This window comes from Oryx dammah, unplaced genomic scaffold, assembly GCF_014754425.2.
Source record: "Oryx dammah isolate SB20612 unplaced genomic scaffold, SCBI_Odam_1.1 HiC_scaffold_16, whole genome shotgun sequence".
Lineage (NCBI taxonomy): Eukaryota > Metazoa > Chordata > Mammalia > Artiodactyla > Bovidae > Oryx > Oryx dammah.
The window spans coordinates 55,811,486-55,823,354 of record NW_024070200.1 but is presented as its reverse complement, the minus strand read 5'-3'; positions in this window follow the sequence as shown (position 1 = coordinate 55,823,354).

Genomic DNA, 11,869 nt, shown 5'->3' with positions numbered 1-11,869 from the left:
GATTCCCAGGTGGCTTAGTGGTAAAGAATCTGCCTACCAGTGTAGGAGATGCTGGAGACACGGGTTTAATCCCTGGGTCAGAAATATTCCCTGGTAGGGGAAAGAGCAACCCACTCCAGTCTTCTTGCCTGGAAAATCCCATGAACAGAGGAGCCTGGTGGACTACAATCCATGGGCTTCCAAAGAGTCAAAGCTGACTGAGCGACTGAGCGTGCACAGAGCTCATATACTTCGGGATCTGAAGAAGCAGAAAGCAACATGTCAGGCAGGAGGACTGGGTTGTATGAAATATGAGATGTGCTATTGCCTGTGGCTGGCCTCTTGTGTTTTACATGACTCTCACATGTTTAATAAACCGGAAATAGAATGGAAACCAGCTTGTAATATAATCCCCTGATAGGTGGATGTACTGTGTCCATGTTCTAGCCAGGAACAGTTATGACCACATCACTGAATTATTTTCAGTTCTATTATACCTATTAAGAATCAATTATGGATACACAAAAAAGAAATAAAATTATACATATTGTTAATAATCTCTCCTGTCTTCTTTACTTCAGAAAACATATTTTTCCCAAGCTCCCCAAAGATAAGGACTGTGATATATTCATGTATGTAGACAGCACAGTCCTAAACACTATCTAAATTTTATTTGTCAAATAAAGAAAAGTTATAGATGTTAGGAATAAGTTATCAGTACCAGTTTATTTTATTGTGCAAGTTATTTTTGGTTGGACATATACTAGAATCTTTGCATGAAACATAAAGCATATATAAAATTCAATATATATATAAAATATATGCTAGTCATTTTTTAAAGAACTATTTTGAAAATAATGTTATAGCTATCTAATAGGTTTCTGCTTCCCATTATAGTCAATCCATGAACTTGTGTCTGGGGGACTTAGAGAGAATAACTTCTGGCAGAACATAGATTTTGTGGTCTTTGTTTCCTTGGCCCAGAGAAGGTTTTTCTAACTTGTCATGGGAAAGGTTCATGAAAATGACAACAGTAATATGAGTCTGTGACTGAGTGAGATTCCCACATATAGGAAAGAGGCATAATGAGGAAGTGACAAGTTGTACAGGAAGCTGAGTTAATTGATTGCATTCATGAGGGACAGAGGGTCCATGGGACTCTCCCAGCAAGAATACAGGGGTGGGTTGCCATTTCCTCCTCCAGGGGATCTTCCTGATGCAGGGATCGAACCTGTGTCTCCTGTGTCTCCTGCATTTGAAGACAGACTCTTTACCACTGAGCCACCTGGGAAGCTCATGGGATCAGTACTCTTTTGATAAAATTAAGCAAAGAGAGAGAAAGAGGAGTATGGACTCTCTCTCCCCATTTCTCAGTCCCTTTTTCAGATGACTGAACTTTATGCTATTTCTCCTATACAGCATTTGAATCTTATCAGTGCCATCATCTTTAATATACTGATGATCTCATTATCTATCAGCAAAATACATTAAAGCAACTGAGTTTTCATGTTACCCCTTCCTTCTCAACTTTCACATTTAAAAGGACATAAAATTCTTTGACTTAATTCTTATTTCTGCCCCCATGAATTTTGATTCCCACCTAACTTTTAACATTTATCATATACTCTGAACATAAAGAAAGGCAACAAAGCAAAATGGTTGTCTGAGGAGGCCTTACAAATAGCTGAGATGAAGAGAAATGAAAGGCGAAGGAGAAAAGAAACACCCATCTGAATGTGGAGTTCCAAAGAATTACAAGGAGAGACAAAAAAGCCTTAAGAGAACAAGTAAAGAAATAGAAGAAAGCAATAGAATGGGAAAGATTAGAGATCTCCAAGAAAATTAGAGACATCAAGGAAACGTTTCATACAAAGATGGGCACAATAAAGGAAAGAAATTATATGGACCTAACAGAACAGAAGATAATGAGACGAGGTGGCAAGAACACATAGAAAACTGTACAAAAAATGTCTTAATGACCTTGGTTACCATGATCGTGTGATCACTCACCTAGACCCAGACATCCTGGAGTGTGAAGTCACACGGACTGTAGGAAACATCACTATGAACAAAGCTAGAGGAGGTGATGGAATTCCAGCTGAGCGATTTCAAATCCTAAATGATGGTGCTGTTAAAGCGATGCACTCAATAAGCCAGAAAATTTGGAATATTCAGCAGTGGTCCCAGGACTGGAAAAAGTCAGTTTTCATTCCAATCCCAGAGAAGGGCAATGCCAAAGAATGTTCAAACTATAGTACAATTGTGCTCATTTCACATGCTAGCAAGCTAATGCTCAAAATCCTTCAAGGTAGGCTTCAACAGTATGTAAACTGAGAACTTCAAGATGTATAAACTGTACTTAGAAAAATCAGAGGAACCAGAGATCAAATTGCTAACATCTGAGGGATCACAGAAAAAGCAAGAGAATTCCATAAAAACATCTACTTCTGTTTCATTGACTATGCAGAAGCCTTTGACTGTGTGTATCACAACAAATTATGGAAAATTCTTAAAGAGATGAAAGTACCAGAACAACTTACTGTCTCCTGAGAAATATGTATTCAGGTCCAGAAGCAACTGTTAGAACTGGACATGGGACAACAGAGTGGTTCACACCTAGGAAAGAAATATGTCAAGTTTGTGTATTGTCATTCTGCTTATTTAACTTATACGCAGAGTACATCTTGCAAAATTAGTGCAGATGGTGACTGCAGCCATGAAATGATTACTCCTAGGAAGGAAAGCTATGACGAACTTAGCATATTAAGAAGCAGAGACATCACTTTGCCTAGAAACGTCTGTATAGTCAATGCTTGTTTTTTTCCAGTGGTCATGTATGGATGAGAGAATTGGACCATAAAGAAGGCTGAGCACTGAAGAACTGATGCTTCAAATTGTGGTACTAGAGAAGACTCTTGAGAGTTCCTTGGACTGTAAGGAGATCAAACCAGGCAATCCTAAAGGAAATTAACCCTGACTATTCATTGGAAAGACTGATACTGAAGCTGAAGCTCCAATATTTTGGCCACCTGATGCGAAGAACTGACTCATTGAAAAAGACCCTGATGCTGGGAAAGATTGAAGGAGGGAGAAGGAAACGACAGAGGATGAGATGGCTGGATGGCATCACTGACAATGGACAGTTTTTGAGCAAACTCTGGGAGAAAGTGGAAGGCAGAAGAGTGTGGTGTGCTACAGTCCTTGGAGTTGCAAAGAGTTGGACATGACTTATGGAGTAAATATCAACAACATCTATGCAACAGAATACCATTTATAAATAAAAATGTGTGAAATATTAGTGCATGCTATAACATGAGTGAACCTGAAAACTATTGTTTGCAATTGTACAAAGTCTGGCACACACAAAAAAAAATCACATGTAGTATGTTGCATTTATATAAAATATCCAGAAAACGCAAATTTGTAGAGACAAAAGCATATCAGTCTTTGTCTGTGGCTTCAAATGAGATCATAGATTGACTGCACAGTCTAGGGAGACTATTGGAATATAGAAAGCTGTAAAATTGGACCCTATCAATGGTTTCATAGCTCCATAAGTTTACTAAAAATCACTGAACCACAAGTTGGGTACATTTCACAGTTTTAAAATGTTCAACATAAATGATGTTGGATTTTTCTCATTGCAACCACTCAGGGGCACATGATTTCGGTTTTCCCTGTTTTTTTATTTGATCATTTGGTCAGGCGCTACCTACTAGATTTATCCACTGCAAGATACCTTTCTCTTGCATAATTAACAAGTAATCTAGGGGTGATGTTTTGATACTGTGGGAATACCCTGTTCTCAACAAAATGCTTGCTACGTAATATTTAAAATTTATTCTTCAAGTTTGTTAGCTGGCACCCTTCCATAAAGAAAAGTTCAGTCTCAATTCTATTTTCTTTGCCTATCACAATGGACACCTTTCTTCTTCTGTATTCAGTATATTATAATTCATTCTCATGATTCTGTCTTGTGCTCCTATTGTCCTAAATTTGACCAGGTTAGTCTCCTTAGGTCAGCACATTTTCCTTTGTACATGTCTGTATCATTTTTTTAAAATTTATTATTATTTATTCTGTTTTTGACTGTGCTGGGTCCTCCTCGCTGTGTGTGGTTTTCTCTGGCTGCAGGGACTGGAGACCACTCTTTGTTGTTGCATGGGCTTCTCGTTGTGGTGGTTTCTCTTGTTGTGGAGCATGGGCTTTAGGTGTGTGGGCTTCAGGAATGGTGGTGCATGTGCTTACTTGCTCAGTCCATGTGGGATCTTCCCAGACCAGGGATTGAACCCGTGTCCCCTGCATTGGCAGGCAGACTCATAACCACGAGACTACCAGGGAAGTCCTTGCATTAGTTTTTGAAGTACTCACTGCTTTCCAGCACAGCAAGATGTGCCAGGATCAAACTATACTTTTCCTGTGCCAGTCCTAGACTCAGTCATTTTTCCATGTATCTATGGTCCCAGGGACAGAGGAGCCTGGTGGGCTGACATCTATGGGGTTGCAGAGTTGGACACAACTGAAGCGACTTAGTAGCAGCAGCAGCATGGTTACTTTTGGTGGTTATGCTATTTAAAATCAGATGTCATATCTTCTTGATCGAATTCCCCCTTCACCCAATTAGAACACTAAAGAGTGCTGAGTCTATAATAAGTATTTCCCATAAGTGCCAGTGAGATGAAATCTCATCATTATTATCTGGGGACACTTGAGAGCCCTGTGACAGATGTGCTGATGAACCGAAAGTGACAAGGAGGAGGACTCTGGCTCGAGCTGGCGTTGCTCCATGGGGTAGCATTTGTAGGTCAACTATATAGTCAGATTCACTCTCTCCAACCGTAAAAATAATTACCTGCTTCCTGAGAGTTCTGGGAAAATTAATTTGCTAATGACTTTAAAGAGGTTTAAAGATCAAAAGTTCTATGTATATGCTAATATTATTATCTCAAATGGTTCTCTTGCTCTGGACTGAAACTGAGATGATGGCTAAATCACAGCCTCATTCTGAAACCACATACGATTCACAATCACTTTAATGTCCAAGCAGTGCAAATCTAAATGGTGGCACCGCAGCAGGAACACACAAGGAGCACAAGTGGGTCCCTGATTCTTGAAGCCTAGGTGTGCATTTAATTGAACCAACATGCATTGACTTGCCACCCTGTCTATCCCCTGTGCATAAAGCACTGGGATTGGCCGCACTCTCAGGTGCATTTTCTATTTATTACTCTCTAATATTAATTCTGAATTTGGGAAAATATTGCTCAGAGGGAAAATATACATATGCCAAGGAGATAATTACATCATGCTGAAAAGATGCTGATACAGGCAATGAGGAGACTTGGGCTCAAGCCCTGTTAATTACGAGGTCTGACCCTAGGTGAGGCATCACCTCTGTGTGACTCTGGTCACCAGTCACCCTGAGAAGTGGCTGGGGCTGCATGGGTTACTGGTGATGCACGAAGAACTGCAAGAGCCAGGCTATAGTGAGCAACCAGGAGGCAGCAATGTGTGTGCCGTAGAGGGTGATGCCTGGACCTTTATGGGTCGGGTTTTAGCTTTCAACTACCTGTATAGTTATGAGCATAGATAGAAAAGGGAGGCTTGGTACTATCTGAGGTTTTGCAGATTATTTACAAAGGTGGTTGCAATGATCGTAGTCTTCTCTGTATGCGTACCCCCTTGCCATGTGATCTTGCCACTGCTACACAAATGAGATGTTTTCTATCTCATGAATTTGGGCTCACCTTGGTATCTTACTTGGATCAAGAGAACATGTTTCAGGAGATATTATGTAACCTCTGAGCCCTCGGCTTAAGGAGTTGTTGCAGTTTCTCTTCTCACTTGGAATCTGAGACATCGGTCCTGGGAAGGAGTCCAGGAGAAAAGCACACATGGGAAAATACTTAGCTGTTACAGCTAGTCCTACAGACCCCCAGGGTTGAGCCGCCTGCTGTATAAATGAGCTATGGCAAGGCCAGAGAGCTATCACCTAGGAAACTCACAAATTCATGAGAAATGAAAACTCTTGATAACAGACTCAAACACCAACGACAAATTGTTGTTAAGGGCTGGAGTGGGGGAAATAGAAAATGGAAACCAAAAGTCTCCAGCAGATATTTATTGAACAATTACTGTGTGCAGGCACTTGTCCAAGCCCTTTCAATGTAATAACACCTAGAATGTTCTTAACAACTATGGGATAAATACTATGCTTCCATTTAACAGATGGAAAAACTGAGTCAGGCATGGATTAACAACTTGCCAATAACTTTGCATATGCTAACTAGTGCAGCCAGAATTCAATCCCGTATAGGTTTTGCTTCAAAGTCTATGTCTTAATCCTTCCACAATATTGCATATTGTGGGCATTTTCCCTGTGGCCTGTAGGACATCCCTTTGGTCTCTGAACTATTACAGGAGGAATTAGGCTTGTGCAGCCAAAACCTTTCATACATCAAAGGCTATCCAACGGTCTCATGTCAGAAGAAACCATGAAACCTCTTTTCAGAAGGCTGTTGCACTTTTTATTGTTATTGCTTTGTCACTAAATCGTGTCTGACTCTTTGCAACCCTGTGGGGCAGCCCACGAGGCTCCTCTGTCCATGGGATTCTCCAAGCAAAAATGCTAGAGTGGGTTGCCATTTCCTTCTCCAGGGGATCTTCTCAAACCTGCATCTCCTGCGTTAGCAGGCAGATTCTTTACTGCTGACCTGGTGGACTATGGGTGTGTTTTTAGATTGTTAAAAGACCATTATCAAGCCTACTTATCTGTTCCTGATACACACTTCAGTTAGGAGAGGTTATGGGGCTCTAAGGTCCAGACATACAGCTCTGGGTAAAAATGGGGACAGAATTTGTATCACCAAATGTGTTTGTGGGATTTCTGAGCAGGCTACCTTAAAGGAGTGAACTGATAAAGCTGGGAACAGCCACACATTTTCCCAGCGTACAGACCAGAAAGGAAGTCACGGCTGTGATGTGATCAGATCTGACAACAGCACAAATGAAGTGCCTAAAGCAATTACCTTCCATACACAAGCAGATAAACAAGCATCCACCCTCAGTCTTGGATGCAGCAGTCAAGAAAGGGAGAGACTAAGAGAAATGTGGTGCTAAAATGTCAAATCTGGACATTCAAGACAATAATAAAACAGCTCTTGATAAAAATGAAATCAACTTTGTGTTGGCATCACTGTAGTGAGTAATATCTCCCTCTCCATTGAAATGGGCTTCCAAGGTATCTCAGTGGTTAAAGAATCTGCCTGCCAGTGCAGGAGATGCGGGTTCGATCCCTGGGTCAGGAAGATCCCCTGGAGAAGGAAACAGCAACCCACTCCAGTATTCTTGCCTGGGGAATCTCCTGGACAGAGGAGCCTGCTGGGCTACAGTTCATGGGGTTGCAAAGAGTTGGACCTGACTGAGCGACTGAGTGCACACATACTTCTTTGAAATATCCATGTACATTAATTTATACTGTGGAAAATTTAACTGCAGAATTGATCTGGATTGGAAATGAGAAGAGGCTAAAGTTAAAGACCAACCTCTCTGGAAAAACTTTCATCGCTTATTGATGGGAGTTAGCAATTGCAAAGTGTTTTCAATTTCTTTGTAATAGCTCTTATTTTAAATAATAGTGGAAGATTTATTGGATGCAGTCTAAGCTTCTCAAAAAATCACTCTGGTTAAAATTTTTAAAGTTTCACCATTTAGTGTTTTCCTTTAATGATTGAAAACACTTTCAAAAATAGAAATGGAAGAGTTGAGCAAAAAATCAATGCATCAGCAAGAATATTTCTAGCTTGCTCCATACATTGTAATTCTGTATAGTAGTAAGGCAGCGCTATATCACTATGTGAATATGACTATGTGGCAAGATGCTTCCAGCTCAGGAAGGATTCTCTGTGGCAGTAACTCCAGCTATTCCTTAAGAATCTTGGAAAATATGGGTGCCAAGGAAAATATTGGGGTGAGTGAATCCCAAATGACAGGAGCCAGAAGCTGTTAAGTGCTCATTTACTACATGGTCAACAAAATAAAAATATCTCATAGTTCTTCAGTTCAATTCAGTTCATTTCAGTCGCTCAGTTATGTCTGACTCTTTGCAACCCCATGAATCACAGCACGCCAGGCCTCCTTGTCCATCACCAACTCCCGGAGTTTACTCAGACTCACGTCCATTGAGTCCGTGATGCCATCCAGCCATCTCATCCTCTGTTGTCCCCTTCTCCTCCTGCCCCCAATCCCTCCCAGCATCAGAGTCTTTTCCAAAGAGTCAACTCTTCACATAAGGTGGCCAAAGTACTGGAGTTTCAGCTTTAGTATCATTCCTCCAAAGAACACCCAGGGCTGATCTCCTTTAGAATGGACTGATTGGATCTCCTTGCAGTCCAACGGACTCTCAAGAGTCTTCTCCAACACCACAGTTCAAAAGCATCAATTCTTCGGTGCTCAGCTTTCTTCACAGTCCAACTCTCACATCCATAGATGACCACTGGAAAAACCATAGCCTTGACTAGACGGACCTTTGCTGGCAAAGTAATGTCTCTGCTTTTGAATATGCTATCTAGGTTGGTCATTGCTTTCCTTCCAAGAAGTTAGTGTCTTTTAATTTCATGGCTGCAATCACCATCTGCAGTGATTTTAGAGCCCCCCAAAATAAAGTCTGACACTGTTTCCACTGTTTCCCCATCTATTTCCCATGAAGTGATGGGACCAGATGCCATGATCTTCGTTTTCTTAGAATGGCCTAATCAGGTAGGCACACTTTGCGTTTTTGAAACAAAAGAGACTCAGGGAATAAAGAAGTTCTAGAAGCTCAGAGCAGGTACCACTTGGACTCAACACTCCTACATTTTAAGGATTTGTATAGGAAAATAGGTTCTTCAGACCCATCCCAAATCCCAGGCTTAGTTCAAAATCCATCCACAATGATCAAGTCTTGGCTTCTTTGCAATTCCCTTCTAAGTGACCAACAATATCCATTATGGGCCCAGTTGTATTTTGCCTTTGTGAAAGAATAGAGGATTTGGTAGCCAATTTAGTCCACTGTCTTGAGAAAGGTGGAAATAATCTCGTTCCATATATTGAGCAGCTGACAAATCGCTTATGTCTCCTATGTTTTCACTTTTTATTGTTCATTAAAATGTTTTAATTGAGCACTTCTTAGGCACAAGGTGAAATGTTATGCATTAGTTAATCAACAAACAAAATGCAAATGCTTCCTGCTTTAAACAAGGAATCACAGAGACAGATATGGCATATAAATTGGTATAATTCCTACCAAACAGAAATCTATGATATTAGAGAGCTGCATCGTTCAATATGGTGGCCACTAGCCAAATATTGCTATTTAAATTAACTAAACTAAACTGATCTTGTCACACCAACTACATTTTTTAGAGTGTTCAATAGCTACTTGTGGCTCTTGACTGCCATAATGGGAAGCACAGATCCAGAACATTTCTGTTATGGCAAGAGATTCTACTGGACTTCTCAGCTATAATCTCTTAGCTTGTGTTTTCTTCATAATGTGTATAAATCTCTAGTTTATTTGTATTTATTTATATTTCATAGCTATCTATTCCACTAGAATGTAAACCCAGTGAAGGCAGGGCTTTGTTCTCTTTTTAAAAGTTAATTTTTATGGAGTATAGTTGCTTTACAATGTTGTGTTAGTTTCTTGCTGTACAGCAAAGTGAATCAGTTACGTGTGTGTGTGTGTGTGTGTGTGTGTGATATTCCCTCTTTTTAAGATTTCCTTCCAATTTAGGTCACCACTGAGCACTGAGTAGAGTTCCCTGAGCTCAACAGTAGGTTCTGGTTTATTATCTATTTGTGGCTTTGCTCTCTTTATCTATTTTCCCCACAGTGCCTAGTACATAGTAAATGCACAATGAATTTACTGAATAAATGAAATAATGGACTAACAAACTAATCTGGAAAGGCTTTTAGGAATTCAGTTTTGCATTATCTAGAAGAGCAACCAGGGAAGGAAGAACATTCTAGAGAGGCTAAACAAAGGACCTGATATCCCTTTGAGGAAAAGAAAATGATGCCCTGTCCTTACAGTTTAGCAGTGAGTGAGCAAAAGAAGGCAATTGTATGTATGTGAGACGACCTGGTGAGGTAGTGGCGCCTGATGGCAGAAGGCAGGACGTGGTCTTCCTCTTTCCCTGTTTCTGCTCTACTGGCCCAGCCTGGGCAATATGGGACTGGACCACAGAGTTCCCACACTGGGAATATTCAGTTCTTCACATTGCCAAAGGTTTCCTCTAGCACCCAGGCTGGCTTGACCTGAGCCTGACATCCTATCCTCCTGCTGCCCCCATCTGACGCTTCCTTTGCTCCAGTCCTTTGTGTTCTCTGACAGAGCAGTGCTCCTTTGTGGCCAAAATTTTCACCAAAACGGGCCTCCATTTCTTGTAATTACCAGCAACTGCCCAAACTATATTTGAGCTCACTAAGAGCTTTTATACGGTTAACTCCCCATAAAAGTCAACCCCTGGTGCTCATACTTCTAGCTCACGTCCAGCTCTTCCCTGTTTCCTGCCGGTCAGCTGTGCTGAAGTCCCAGCGTGCCTCAGCCCTGGCTTTCCTGACTTATTACACACGTCCTGCACATCCACCCTCGGGCTTCCCAGTGGGCGCATAGGTGTAACTCAAGTACGTCTCATTATGGAAGCCAGTGAGCTGAAGCTTTCCTTCTAAACTCTCTTCATCTCTTCAGGGCTAAATGAGATGCCTGTGCTCTGAGAAGCTCAAAGAAGTAGTCCCTTGTGCCTAGTGACCACTAAATGATGCTGATTTTAGCTGTAATGAACTGTGTTACACTAACTTGTGGGCTTCCCAGGTAGCTCAGCTGGAAAAAAAATCCACCTGCAATTCAGGAGACCCTGGTTTGATTCCTGGGTTGGGAAGTTCCCCTGGAGAAGAGATAGGCCACCTGCCTCAGTATTCCTGGGCTTCCCTCGCGGCTCAGACAGTAAAGAATCCATCTGCAATTCGGGAGACCCCGGTTCGATTCTTCAGTCAGGAAGTTCCCCTGAAGGAGGGCATGGCAACTTACTCCAGTATTCTTGCCTGGAGAATCCCCACGGACAGAGGAGCCTGGTGGACTACAGTCCCTGGGGTCACAAAGAGTTGGACATGACTGAGTGACTAAGCCCAGCCCCTACTTACATTTTTAGTAATTTGAACACTTGGCATAAGACTGTAAGAAAGTGATTTGGAGAAACTCCCCTGGCTGTCCATTGGTTAAGACTTCATCTTCTAATGCAGGACATGTGGGTTCTAGCCCTGGTCGGGGAGCTAGGATCTCTCATGCCTTGCAGCTAGCAAAACCAAAACGTAAAATAGAAGCAATATTGTAACAAATTCAGTAAAGATTTTCAAAACTGTCCACATAAAAAGATCTCAAAACAAATAAAGCAATTTAGAAATAGAGAAAACTAGCAGTAAGCATATGGCAGAAACTTAATTTGTTATGTGGATCAATACTTATACATGTTATGTATGAATGTATGTGTGGATGAATAGATAGATAACGAATGCTCCTATCTTTTCTCAGTGCTAAGTCAAATGAATACCCTTTTCCCCACTCAATTTTTCTCACTCTGACTGTTCCTAGGGAACTCTTGGCAGGTCAGCCCTGGGCCTCTTAATAGATTCAAACGAGGTAAGAGCTGGATTTAGGAAGATTAGAAAATCATTGGCAGGAGATGATAACACACAAGCTTCTATGGAAGGAATTAGATGTGAGAGGGGAAGGAAGATTGGAGCAGGAATTTAACTTGGTGGTAAGTATATATGTGGATGAGGCGGGAGAAACGGGTTTGTGAAAAGAGGATATTAAGTTTTGCTTCTTTCAGGAATATTTAAAAATAATACA